General features: G+C 38.5%; 1 protein-coding gene and 1 pseudogene across 1 annotated transcript in view; both read right to left on the bottom strand.

The window, feature by feature from the left end:
• AK5 (adenylate kinase 5) overlaps positions 1 to 13631 on the bottom strand; it is a 318482-nt gene that overhangs the window by 187904 nt on the left and 116947 nt on the right. The window lies entirely within an intron of this gene.
• Positions 11475 to 13389, bottom strand: LOC111750994 (G/T mismatch-specific thymine DNA glycosylase-like; annotated as a pseudogene).

The following is a 13631-nucleotide window of genomic DNA, read 5'->3' as shown; positions in this document are numbered from 1 at the left end:
GCCTCCACCCAAAAAAGAAATTTGTATTTGGATGGATTACATGATAACTACTTGGATAATTAATTGGTCAGTTTACTATCAAAGGGAGCCCCGGTGGCACAGCGGTTAAGAGCTCAGGCTGCTAACCAAAAAGTCGGTAGTTCAAATCCACCAGCCACTTCTTGGAAACCCTACGGGGCAGTTCTACTCTGTCCTCTAGGGTCCTTACGAGTTGGAATCGACTCAACAGCAATGGGTTTGGTTTTTTCGGTTTTTACTATCAAAAGAGGCAAAAGAAGAAGAATAAAATCAAGCCTAGGGGCATTTTGCCTGGCTAAGTAAATGAAATTGGGAACTGTTCAAGGACAGGCTCCCAACAGCTTTTCTGGAATGGTTTTGAGTTTTAAAAGAGATTTGCATACCCATTTGAAATTATTATGAGGTAGTTAGTAATTATAATGGCAGGCACACAAGAGGCTAAAACTAAATTCTAATTTTTGGCATGTGATTTGGTAAAGAAACAGATACCAATCTAATTTCCGGTGAGTGTTTATAGACTTTGAGCTAGAACTCATTCAGCTGGGAAATGCTAGCTGTTTTAAATGGAAATCTTATAAATGACACATTTACCCATTGTATATATCTTATGGACTGAAAGACGTACATATTGTTTATTGGGCAGTTTTTGATGTTATTTAGAACAGTAATTATTTTTTAAATAGGCTTTTCTGATATACTGGCTACAGTGTGATATTTAAGATTTAGAAGTTACTTTTAAAATAGAGAATATATTCAGTTCAGCAAAGCATTTGAAATTTACTTCCAGGAGTAGACAATTAAATTTTGAATAATGATCTGGCAATTGGATGACTATCTGTTAAGGATGTCCTTTCACTCATATAGTTATAATTTGTTCACTAATTAACTCAGCAAATATTAATGAATCACTACATGTGTGAGGTACTATGTTAGGCATTGGGATTACAATGATGAATAAGATGGAGAGTTCTTCTCCTCAAGGAACTTAGAATATAGGTTGAGAAGATAAGTTCTCCACTGGGTGAAAGGTTATAATAAATGATCTAAGATTTCTTTCTTCTTGGAAGTGTATTCCTCAACTATATTTTAAAAAATGATTGTACCCAATGCTGGTGAGGGTATAGTGAGTTGGGAAATCTTCCTATATAGCTTGTGGGGGTATAAACTCTTATGAGTTTTCTGGAGGTAATTTTGTAATATGCATTGACAGGCTAAAAAATAACCAGAAAGTCCCTTTGTTGAATACCATTCTGAAACAGTAATTGGAAGTGTGGAAAACCCATTGCTGTTGAGTCAATTCCAACTCATAGTGACCCTATAGGACTGAGCAGAACTGCCCCATAGGGTTTCCAAGGAGCGGCTGGTAGATTTGAACTGCTGACCTTTTGGTTAGCAGTCAAAAAGTGTGGACAAAGAAAAATATGAACATGCTTGTCACATCTTTTAAAGGTAAAAACTTGGAAAGCTAAACATCAAAGAACAAAAGAACCGTTAGGCAAATTGGAAGGATCCCTACCATGGAATATAAGGCAGCCACTAACATGGTATTTATGTGGAATTTTAAATCTATACATGCTCATGCTAAAAATTCTAAGAACAGAAATTTGGTACCAAATTATATATATACAAGATGTTTTAATCTTGGATGTACATAGACACTATATCTAGTTATTTATATTTTATTTAGAAGAACACCAAAATATTTGGAAATCCTGGCTAAATATTTTTGTCTAGTGGCTTTCCAGAAGCTAGAAGACTTCCTGAAGTCTTTTTTATCCAATGTTACTTTCTGTATGAGTAAATTTGAGCCCTTATATCTCCAAAGTTATTTGGTAAATATATATATTTTTTGATTCAAGAGAGAATAGGGTACAGAAACTTATTTTGAAACTCTGGCATTTTGACATTAGTAAGTTAATGTATTAAAAACGAGAGTCATACTTCTGTTTTAGAATATTAAATATAAAGATTTAAACACAAGCCTAGTTTTTCTAAGGATGTCTTTTTTCTTTTTTGATTCTCCGAAAAGATGAAATTTAAGAATAAAATTGTTTTTTTCATGTAAAAGGTGGGGGTGGCATGTGAGAAGTCTTTGGATGCCTAAGTTTTGGTGTGTAAGTGCTCATAAAAGAAGTATTATTGTGATTGGGGTTAGTCTCTGCATTTTCACGACCGTTACTTTGAAAGAGAAAATGGCACGCCTTTCTCTTTGTGCTGTGCAATTTTTGCTCTTGGAATTCATAAAGCACTTTTCTAAAATTCACTGTAAGATTTCAAAGGAAATGTATTTTTAAGGAAATCTAATGGTGGTAGTCAGGGCCTGGCAAGTGTCAGTGATTTAAAATGTATGAAGAGGGAAGGTGACTATTTGAAGCGATTTATCAAAGCTAATCACATGACAGTGCATTCATTACTAAGGATTAGGAATAAGAACGACAAACTCAAAAGCAGAAAAGGAAAATCCAAAGGTTCAGAAGAACCCATGCTTTCCCAAAGGAGTCTACACTCCCCACTGGCTGTTTCTGAGGGGTTCAAGCAGTAATTAAATCACATAATTCTGTTACTTCGAGCCCTCTTCCTGCTCCTGTGATGGAGCTTTCCAAGGACTGTTAATAACTATCAGAATTTAACTGAAAATTTTCTCTTTCCCTCTATTATTCTCTAATTTATATACTAAACATGGAGCGCTGTTGCTGTTCGTTGCTGTAGAGTCAATTCTGAATGATGGCAATTCCATGTGTGTCACAGCACAACTCTCCTCCATGGGGTTTTCAATCCTTGATTTTTTGGAAGTGGATTGCCAAGGCTTTCTTTAAAGGTGCCTCTGAGTGGACGCAAACCTACAGTCTTCCAGTTAGCAGCCCAGTGCTTATCTATTTATGCTAACCAGGGACACCAGTGAAATAATAGAGATTTTCATCTATCAAACATTTATTAAGTGCCAAGCTCTTTATGTATCTTTTTTAATCTTCCTATTAAACTTGTAGTAACCCTAGTGGCACAGTGGTTAAGAGCTCAGGCTGCTAACCAAAATGTTGGCAGTTTGAATCTACCAGCCACTTCTTGGAAACCCTATTGTGCAGTTCTACTCTGTCCTATAGGGATGCTAGGAGTCAGAATACAGAATCAACTCATAGCAATAGGAATAACCTTGTAAAGTAGGAGTTATTTCTATTTAACAGAGAAGCAAAGTGACCCCGATGGAAGGTAAGATGCTCCATCGTCAGGTGGGTTAGAGGGCTGAGCTGCAATCTGAACACAGGACTACCTGACTCACAACCCCATATTCTTTGCACCGTGCTCTCAAATAGATTCTCCAATGCCCAAATGCCCGCAGGTTAGCAAAATTGAGAATAAAAATGAACCAGACCAGGTGACCTCAGACAGGGAGGGACTTACCAGCAGGCCTAAAGTACCATTGGGTCAACTTCCAAACTTGTTGCTTTTGTTATTTCTTTTGGCACTCCCTTCACAAAGAGCACCTCCAAGTCTATAAGACACTCTTTTTATCTGGAAATCTCTAGGCTTCAGAGAAAATTATAAGGCTGGGCCTCAGCTCTCTCTGGCCTAGAATATAGACAGGCTAGATAGCCAGACCCTGGACAAGCTAGGGCTGTTTCATTAAAATAAAAAAAGAAAAATTAAAATAACCCACGTAAATATGTTCATGGAAGGCTCTAAATGATGCCAGCAGGGGGTCCTGGTCATGTGAGAACTACAGTCAGGAATAAAAGCACATTACCATGAATCAGAGCCCAAGCAGAATTCTGACTGCAAGAGAGAAGCCACTTAACTCTGTGAAGACATGTGAATGGAAAGAAAGTATGGATATTTATGGCTCCCCCGCCACCCCCCACCTTGCCCACATCCTCTCTGGTTCAGCATGGGATGGAGTCAGCAGGTAATGAAATGTGACACCCAGCCACTCATAAATGATGAAAAAAGAAGAAAAAAGCAGAACTGGTAAAGGAAGACTTCAGAAAACAGCTGTAGAAAACAGTATGGCACTCATTGTTAACTTCAGGATAATAATGGGCAGACCAATAATCCAAGAAGGACTGGAATGATAAGGGGGAGTTGGGATGTTCTGAAGCAATGCCCAGCTAGAGGCGAGGGTCCTGGAGCCCTGGTTCCCAGGCTGCTGGCCCTGTACTCTTGGTAGGCTCGCTGAGCTGGACGAGGCTGGGGCCGCAGTGTAGGTAGTATCTCACTCCTTGCACAAGGTGGGATAAAATTCTCCTTCCCTTCCACTCTCAGGCTTTCCAACACAAGAACCAAACTAGCTTCTGTTGAGCTGATTCCAACTCATGGTGACACCATGTGTTGCAGAGTAAAACTGTTCCATAGGATTTCTTGACCGTGACCTTTTAGAAGCAGATCACCAAGTCTTTCTTCCAAGGTGCCTCTGGGTGTGTTCAAACTGCCAACCTTTCAACTAGTAGGCTAGCACTTAACCATGTGCATCACCCAGGGACCCCTCCAGCACAAGAGATTGTACTGAGTGGGAAAATAACCAAGAGGAAGAATGTCATTCAGCATCCCCACTCCATTATCTCTGTAACAACCTCGATCCATCTTTGAAGTTTTTAAACCCCACTCACTAAAACATAGCTTTACAATGAATTGTAATGCAGATTCCCCCTAGCCGGTTTGAAATTTCTTCTACTTGGTGTGAAGGTTTACTCTTAGGGAGAGCCAGTAAGGCTTTGAGGCTGCCTGCGAGCTTGTGAAATACAAAACATGGGGGATGATTTGTGAGAGGCTGAAAGGTAGAATTTGCTTCTTTTCAGCTTTGAGATCTGAGACCTAATCACTTTTTCAGTAACTTACAGGGAAAAGCACCAGGTAGCCAAGCTCACTGCTGGAATTCTCCACAGGGCTGGAGGTGAAATGCCAAAACAAACCTGTGTAGTTGTTGCCTGGGACAGGCAGGAGCAGGTGAGAACCAGCAGGGCAGGACCAGAGCCCTGAAGACTGCATCTCCTGGTCTCTAGTCTCAGACTCAGAGGGCAGCTCCTTCACCTCAATCTTGGTCTGCAAGGCATAACACGTTCTGCTGACAAAAGTTTCTCCCAACTGCACCAGATGCTGTTTCCAGAAGAAAACCGATGTGGAAAAATGACATGGCTTTCTTAAAATAGAGTTGCTATGTCACAGCAATAGTAAATGCCATATTGGAACTGGCATTTACTGGCAGGGGCACTATGAGTTGAAATCAACTCGGTGGCAACAGGTTTTTGGGCAGGGGCGTTTTGTGGAAGGTCGTGGCTGTACTCTAAACTCCAAACCTGCCTATTTCCCTTTAATAGTCTATGTTGAACTTATGCTTAATGCTTTTGTCAAAAGCTTCTTGAAATTGCTTAAATGTTTGCTACCATTTAAAAGTAATAATTACTTCTGCGATCAAATATTGTTGTTAGCCACTGTCAAGTTGGCCCCCGACTCATGGTGACCTCATGCACAATGGGGACGAAATGCTGGCCAGTCCTGCACCATACCCCTGATCGGCTGTGGATCAGACCACTGTGATCTGTGTTCACTGGCTGACTTTCAGAAGTAGACCACCAGGCCCTTCTTCCTAGTCCATCTTAGTCTGGAAGCTCCGTTGATATCTGTTCAGCATTACAGCAACACGCAAGCCTTCACTAACAGAAGGCTGGTGGCTGCTATAACAGGCTCTTACTTCTTAAACTCTGCATTTGCCATTGTCATATACTGCATGATTATACAAAAGACAATGATGCTGTCCTGCTTTATCTTCCGATATACAGATGGAAGAGACCAAAATTAATATAACTCTCATGTTTAATTGATATAGTGGGTAAAAAAGACTAATAAGTATAATAGACAGAGGATCACATTAACTTGAAATAATTTGGGAAAAACCTATGACATTACAAAGAGAGGTAGTGTGTCTTGGAATATATCATTCATTTCAAGAAGATAACATTTATCTGTTATTTGAACAGCTAAAAGTAGCATCTGTTTTCAGAGAAAAAGAAATATGTTTCCTCAAAAAATTTAGACTTCTCTTTATATTTTAAAACTAAATCTTGCTAAAATGTATATACTCTTTGGAATAAAATCGAGGTTGCGTACAGAAGAAAGAACCGGCTTTGGAATTAGATAAATCTTTGTTTGAAACCTGAACTTATCACTTACTATCTGATTTAAGAAAGATTATTTAACCTTTCTGAGCCTCAGTTTTCTCATCTGTAAAATAGATAACAAAACTCTCTTGAATAAGGGTTTGAATAAAGATGAATATGAGCACCATTTCAATGAATCACACATTTGGTAGACCTGGTATGAACTGTGAGTAGTATAGGATTAATCAAAGTGTGATGCGTAGCTGGATTGTAAAATTAAGATTATATATACATCATATTCATCATTAGAGATGTGTCTATAAATATGAAAGTATTATCACATGCTTCAATCAGAAGAATATAAAACCCTATAATACACTTTACAAGTTCTCATGAGAACAGTTAATTTTGGAACCAAAGACCAAAAGAAAATAAATGATGAGTCTCAGCTTTTCTGAAGTGTGACAGTACAGCTCACAGACAGATATTTAGCAATGATGGGTGAAGGCTAATATCCATCAATACTCATTATTCAATAAATAGAATAAAAAAGCACACATTGATTAAATCCTCTGCTCAGAAAATATGTAAGTTAAGGGCCAATTTTAAATCACTGAGTTTACTAGCATGTTAGCCCGGGGGCAATCCCTTGTTATTACTGAAGAGTAAAGATAGACTACGAACTAAAAATTGCCCACAAGCTAAAACCACACATCCTTTCCTGATAATTCAACTCTAAGACATATAGTTCGTGTTCACACATTCATTCAAAGCAGAGTGTCAAAAATAAAGCAGCTGAGTACAGAGAGCTGGATACTACACTCTGGTACCCACAGTGAAAATAAAACTTTGCAGCAATTACTCCTGGACAAGAGGTCAAAAGGTGCTATAGGAAAAGCACGGGCTTTGCAGTGAGGTAGATGTGAGAATGAATTCTGGCTCTGCCACTCACTAGTTATGTGAACTTCTGCAAGTTACTTAATCACTCTAAATGTAACAGTCTTATCTATATTGAAAAGTCCCTGGGTGGTGCAAATGTGTTGGACTACTAACAACCTAAAGGTTGGCAGTTCAAATTCACCCAGCAGCACTGCAGAAGAAAGACCTGGAGATCTGCTTCCATAAAGATTACAGCCAAGAAAACCCTATGGAGCAGTTCTACTCTATAACACGTGGGTTGACCATGAGTCAGAATTGACTTGATGGACAACAGGTTTTTTTTTTTTTTTTTTTCTGTTTTACAATTTAAGATTGTTATACAGATGAGGGATAATAATGACAACCAAAACAAAAACAGTAATAAAAAAAAAAACAGTAATGGTGGTGGTTAGCACCTAACAATTATTAAGATCTTACATTGTGCTAGGCAATGTATTTATTAAGTGCCTTACCTACACAATCTCATTTACTCTGTAGAGAAGTTCTGAAGGGTACTTTTTACAGTTAACAGATGAGCAAAAGAGGTTTAAAAAGACTAAGTAGTATCTAAACCTATTGGATGCTAAAATTTGGTTATTCTGTCTCCTTCATAATATATAAAAAATACCTAGTACCTGTACATAAAGTCTCTGGCACCTGTGGTTAACAGTAGCTATTATTATTATTATCCTATCTCCATTACATGGTTTTTGAAAAATCGTATGAGTTACACGATTATTGAAAAAACATTTATGATTATAAACATACGTTTATGTGGAATATTTGGAAATAAATGAGCATTACAAAAATAATAGCAGAAATTCATTGCAATCTCATCACCTAGAGATAACCTGTTAACATTTTGTTATATTTCCTTCCAGTTAAAAGAAAATGTATAATGTTATAAAAGAATTTTAATTTTGCACATTATGATGGGATTAAAAGTTTTTGAAAACTTGATTCTTAATGTCCACAAACATTTCATTGTTTGAATGTATCATAATATATTTAACAATCCCCCTATTGCTGGACGTTAGTTCCATTTTTTTCCCCCTGTAAATTTATTAACTCAACAAATATTTACTGAACACCTACCATATACCATACTGTATTCTAGGCACTGGGATATAGCAGTGAATAAAACAGACCAAACAAACAAACAAACAAAAAGCCCTGCTTTCATGGAACTTACAATCTAATGGTGAGTAGTAGACAATGAATAAAACAAATTATATGTTATACTAGAAAGTGATAAGTGTCTTAGAAAAAAGTAAAGCAGTAATGGGGAAAGTAAGTCCTGGGAAGGGGTGTTGCAGTTTTCAATAGTGGGTCAAGGAGGATCTCAATGAGAAAGTAACATTTGAGCAAAGACTTGAAGGCAGTAAGATGCAAGCTATGTGAACATCAGGGAAGAGACTCCCAGGATAGGGAACACAAAAGCACAGGCCCAGAGGTGGAAATGTGCCTGAGGCATTCTGAGAACAGTAGTGAGGACAGTGACAGAAGTGGAATAAACAGAGAGGAAAGTAGTAAGAGGCAATGAAGTCAGTGTCACATCATACATAGGGCCTTGTGGCCTTGGGGCTTTGGTTTGTACTCTGAGATGGCAACCCACTGAAGGTTTAAACAGCGGAGTGACATAATATGATTGACTTTTATAAATGCTCCCTTGGGCTGCTATACGATAAGACTATACAAGGGCAAGGTTGGAATCAGAGGGATCAGGTAGGAGGCTATTGCAGTAACACAGGGAGAGAGATGGTGGTGGCTTGAAATAGCGTGGCAGTGGTAGAGATGGTTAAAATTAGAAGGGGTAAAATTTTGAATTTATTTTGAAGGAAGAGCCCATACAATTTGCTGACAGACTGGATGTAGGGTATAAGGCTAGAGAAGAGATTTGGCTCAAACTACTCTGGGAAAAATAAAGGAGCTGTTCAACTGAAATGGAGAAGACTGTGGTTGGAAGCCCTGGTGGTGTAGTGGTTAAGAGCTCTGGCTGCTAACCAAAAGTTCAGCAGTTCAAATTCACCAGGCGCTCCTTGGAAACTCTATGGGGCAGTTCTACTCTATCCTATAGGGTCACTATGAGTTGGAATTGACTTGATGGCAATGGTTTTTTTTTTTGGGTGGTTGGAGCAAATGTGTGTGTGTGTGTGACACTGTGTGTGTGAGTGTGCAAGTGAGTATGTAGTGTGAATGTGAGAGTGTCTGAGTGTGTAAGTATGTGAGTGTGTGGGTGTGGGTGTGACAGTGTGTGTGTGAGTGTGAAAGTGAGTATGTAGTGTGAATGTGAGTGTCTGAGTGTGTGAGAGTATGTGAGTGTGAGTGTGTGTGTGTGTGGAGGCATGTGCACATGTGTATGTGGTGGGGGACAGGCAGGTGGCCAGGAGGCAGGAGATCAGTTTGTACATGTTAAGTTTGAGAAGCCCTTACATATGCATCTAAGTGGAGATGTCAAATGGGCAGCTGGACATAGGAGTTCAGAGATCAAAGAAAAGGTGAAGGCTGGGGACATATATTTGGAAGTAATGTATGGAGAATTTATAGACATGAAGTATGATGAGATCACAAAGGAAATGAGTGTGTCTTTGATGAATATTCTTATTCATAAACACTTGTAATTATCTATAATCACTGCCTCAGGGCAGATTTCTACGAGTGAAATCACTAAGTCAAAGGGCATGCACATTGCTAAGGCTCTCGATACATACCATCAAATTACTTTCCAAGGTTACAACAATTGATATGACCTGCCAGCATGGAGTATTAAGCTTTAAACGATCTCTTTTGACACATATTATTAAAATAGAGTCTGATTTGATTTTTTTAACCATTCATAATATTCTTTATTGTAAAGACCATCAGACTTCCAAATGAATTTAAAAACCTTTTCAATATTATTTAATGTAAAAATCTCATACTGTCACATACATGATAAGCCAACATTTACTACTCATCTGTATTGTTTAATGTAAAACACCACCATTAGTGTACACCTGGAAAACCTTCAAACACATTTTCTAGTGAGTGTCTGTCATAATTTAAAGGATATTTTCTTCACTCAAAAAAAAAAAATCTATGGTAAAGTTACAATAATTACATACCAAAGCAAAACCTAGTCACAAGCTTTACGGTCCCATGGATAAGTCAGTTGCTCCTAATCACTGAGGCAAGGCACTTCAAGGCCCCCGCACAAAATGCCCATGTCAACGGCAGTACAGTACATCATTTAAATAAAATGAGTGGCTTTTACACAGCTTGACCTAGCCCTAAGGCAAAAAAGTTCTATCATAGCCATAGCTAAAAAACATATTTAGATTCACAACAAGAATTTGTTTCTCTTATTATAAAGAGAAGAACTAGGCCTTATAATTTCCTGGGAGTGGGGGAGGACTCTCATAAATATTTCATATTGAAAAAACAGTGTGCTCTCTGGGTATGTCTGAAATCAGAATAGTCAGGTTGATAGGAGCTAATGTAAACGGCATCTGAATACCCAGTTTTAATACCCATCAGACCTAGTAGCTGCCGGTTATTTGTAGCACCACAGAAAAATACAGTGGAAAATCACAAAGGTACATAATTCAAACTAACCTTTCCACGAGGTTCACTTAGTCCACAGTAACAAACAGCAATGATAGAATTCTTTAAACTACTGGCTGATTAGATTTATCTAGCAAGAAAAATTCGGTATTATTTATTTTATGTACATTTCGCACACATAAAGCACCAGTTTAAATAAGATTATCAAACACCTCCAGCATCTTCTTATCAGCCTAAAAGTTCATTTCTTACCACTTTCCATGTCATATCCACAAAACCAAGGAGGCTAATATCAGAATCAGTGAGAGATTTCGAGAGAGAAGCTCAGTTTTTTCTCTATCAAATTCAAGTCTCTCAAGTAAAACACAGATGAAGTGAAAAATTTTAAAGGCCTACTGCATTCTGTGGAACTTTCCATCGCAACAGAACAGCTCATGCCTACAGCTGAGTGGGGACTGAAGCCTGGGCTCAATGCACTGCCAGGTAAGGCTGGTTTAGCTTTGCTGCTGCAAGTTCATACTCTATGTTTCTACTGCTAAGCATCTCTCACAAATGCTCATCACTGGTAAAGCAAAGAGGTCCCAGGGTGCACACGACTCAGGGAAACATCAAACATCTCTAAAAACTGCCATATGGGAGTCCGCTGAGGGTTAGCTTCATATATGGAAGCCAACACATATGCCTCTTTACCAGTGATAATTCTTATTATTAGCATGCTCTTCTTAGGCATAAAAAGGATAATGATGTATCTAGGTTTAGGCACAAAACAAAAAAAAACCATTGCCATCGAGTCGATTCCAACTCATAGAGTTGGAATAGGACAGAGTAGAAATGCCTCATACGGTTTCCAAGGAGTACCTGGTGGAATCAAACTGTCGACCTTTTGGTTAGCAGCCGTAGCTCTCAACCACTACGCCACCAGGGTTTCCAGGTTTATGCACAGTAAGTTAAAAATCAACTATAAAATATCCAGACTGTTGTATTTAAATATTACAGACTAAAGGTGACTTGCAAAGGAAATCAATTTCGAATATAGTTTATAAAAACTGAAATGATAGTTAATTCACATATAAAAACTCATACAAAAAAATTCTGCTTCTTCCTTCCAAACTACCTAGTTCACACAGTTGATTCTATCACACAACTGTTCTGTACTATAATTATACCACTAGAGTAGAATACTAATAAAATACCTCAGTTAGCAAGCTGAGGTTCACTTCTTCACCACTGTACTATAACTGCAGCACTTAAGCAGAGTTGAGAAACACCATTCTTAGGCATGATTTTCTTCTTGCTGGGCTTGCACCCAAGGAAGGAATCTGGTCTGTAAATGACCAGGTCATCCATTGCCCATTTGGAATGTTACCAAAAGTTGATTCTCCATGTAATTCTGCACTGTCAGCCCATTTGAAGAGAAGCTGTTTCACTGTTGCATGGATTTTCACCATAAGCACCATCATATGCTGCTTCATAACCCAGATCATATTTTTCTTCCTTAACAGCTATCTTCTTTGCATCCTCTTGGGCAAGGTGTTAAGTCAAACATATATTGCACCTCCTGAATATCTCTGTTTCCTTCAATGCCTTTCAACTGATCTCTTAAGTCCTTCAGTTTAACGCAGTAATGATCTTTGTCTTGGGCTGGAGGAACCTGAGCACACCCTGCACTGGATGGTGGCATAACAGCAGAGAGTTTCAGTGTCTGAGATCTTACGGGGTTGAAGTCCAAATTCTAAGTCCTTAACCTTTACTCCAAAAACTTATTTGCTAAAAATTTCATAAATATATTTTCCATTAAACACCACTATTCGTGGCTGTTATTTCTGTAATTTCTGCACTAGAATATGTCCTCCTTCATGAATTTCTTTACTGGAAAGATCCTTGCTGCCTGGCGCAGTCCTTTACATCATATTGGTAAATCCAACACCATATCTTCCCTGGTAAAGTGTGATCATATGATTCAGCTGGACCTCATTCAGCCCCAATGTAAACAGACACTTCCAAAAATGGTTCCCAAGGCCAGGGTAGTGATGTTCTTTGTAAGCAGCCCTTAGTCCTGGGTTTATGTCAGTAATCACAATATCCAGATTAAAGGTCAAAATATCAGGGGGAGTCTTGGTTAAAAGTTCAGCTTCTGAAATACCATTAAAATGGTCTACTTTTCTTTTCACTTTAAATGTGTCTGTCATGTTTTATTGTTTTTCTTTTGATTTTGTGGACTTGCCAGATTTCTTTTGGTGCAGCAGGTTTTTTGAGTTCCACTGGCTTTTTGGTTCTGTTGTTCTAGGTTTTCTTTTACTTCCTTTTAGAGCCTCTTGTACAAGCTCCTTCCTCAGCAGGGGCTAGGACTGGAACCTCTGCTGGCATTTGCTGTTCGTTCATGGTTCCCATATTAGGAGCTTTGGTCATGATTTGTTGAAACAGGAATGTATAAAAAGCTTGAGCCTGATGAAGGGAATAACTGCCGCCTTCTCTGCTTCTATTTCTTGCTGCTGGTCGAGTTAGTAATTCTCCCGCCAGGCAAACGAGTCTCTGTAGTACAATCATGTGCTTATGGGGGATCGACAATAACCAGAGACTTGACCTCATTGCTGGAAGAACTGGGGTTGTAGCTGGTGCTGAAACTCCTCCCACAAGCTCCTAGTTACCTCCTCACCCCAATAGTGTCCACCCCCCTCTCCTTCACGGGGCACTTCTACCTGCTCCAATTTGATTTTTTTGATGACTAGTGAAATTTTTTGGTGAAATAAAAAGTTTTTATAATGCATTTGTTGACCATTTTTATTTTTTCTGTGCATTGGCTGTTTATATCCTGCTTAGAACAGTTTTCTGTTAGGCTTTTTTTTTTTTTTTTTAATGTAATTTGTATCATTTACATCTATATAGTTCACAATTAATTATTTGTAATCCATAGTTTATACGTACGGGATAAGGAAGTACAGGCTGTGAAGAATGATCAGATCGATGCCATATTGATCTGGTAACTTACCAGTCATGAAATTCCAGGTCATTTTATACATTTGGGTAGGTAACGGCAGTTTCAAAGTATTAAACTACAACTGG

The sequence above is a fragment of the Loxodonta africana genome, chromosome 3 (genome assembly GCF_030014295.1).
Source record: "Loxodonta africana isolate mLoxAfr1 chromosome 3, mLoxAfr1.hap2, whole genome shotgun sequence".
In the NCBI taxonomy this organism is placed as follows: Eukaryota; Metazoa; Chordata; class Mammalia; order Proboscidea; family Elephantidae; genus Loxodonta; species Loxodonta africana.
Note: the sequence above shows the minus strand (reverse complement) of the source record. Positions and strands in the feature narration are given on the sequence as shown.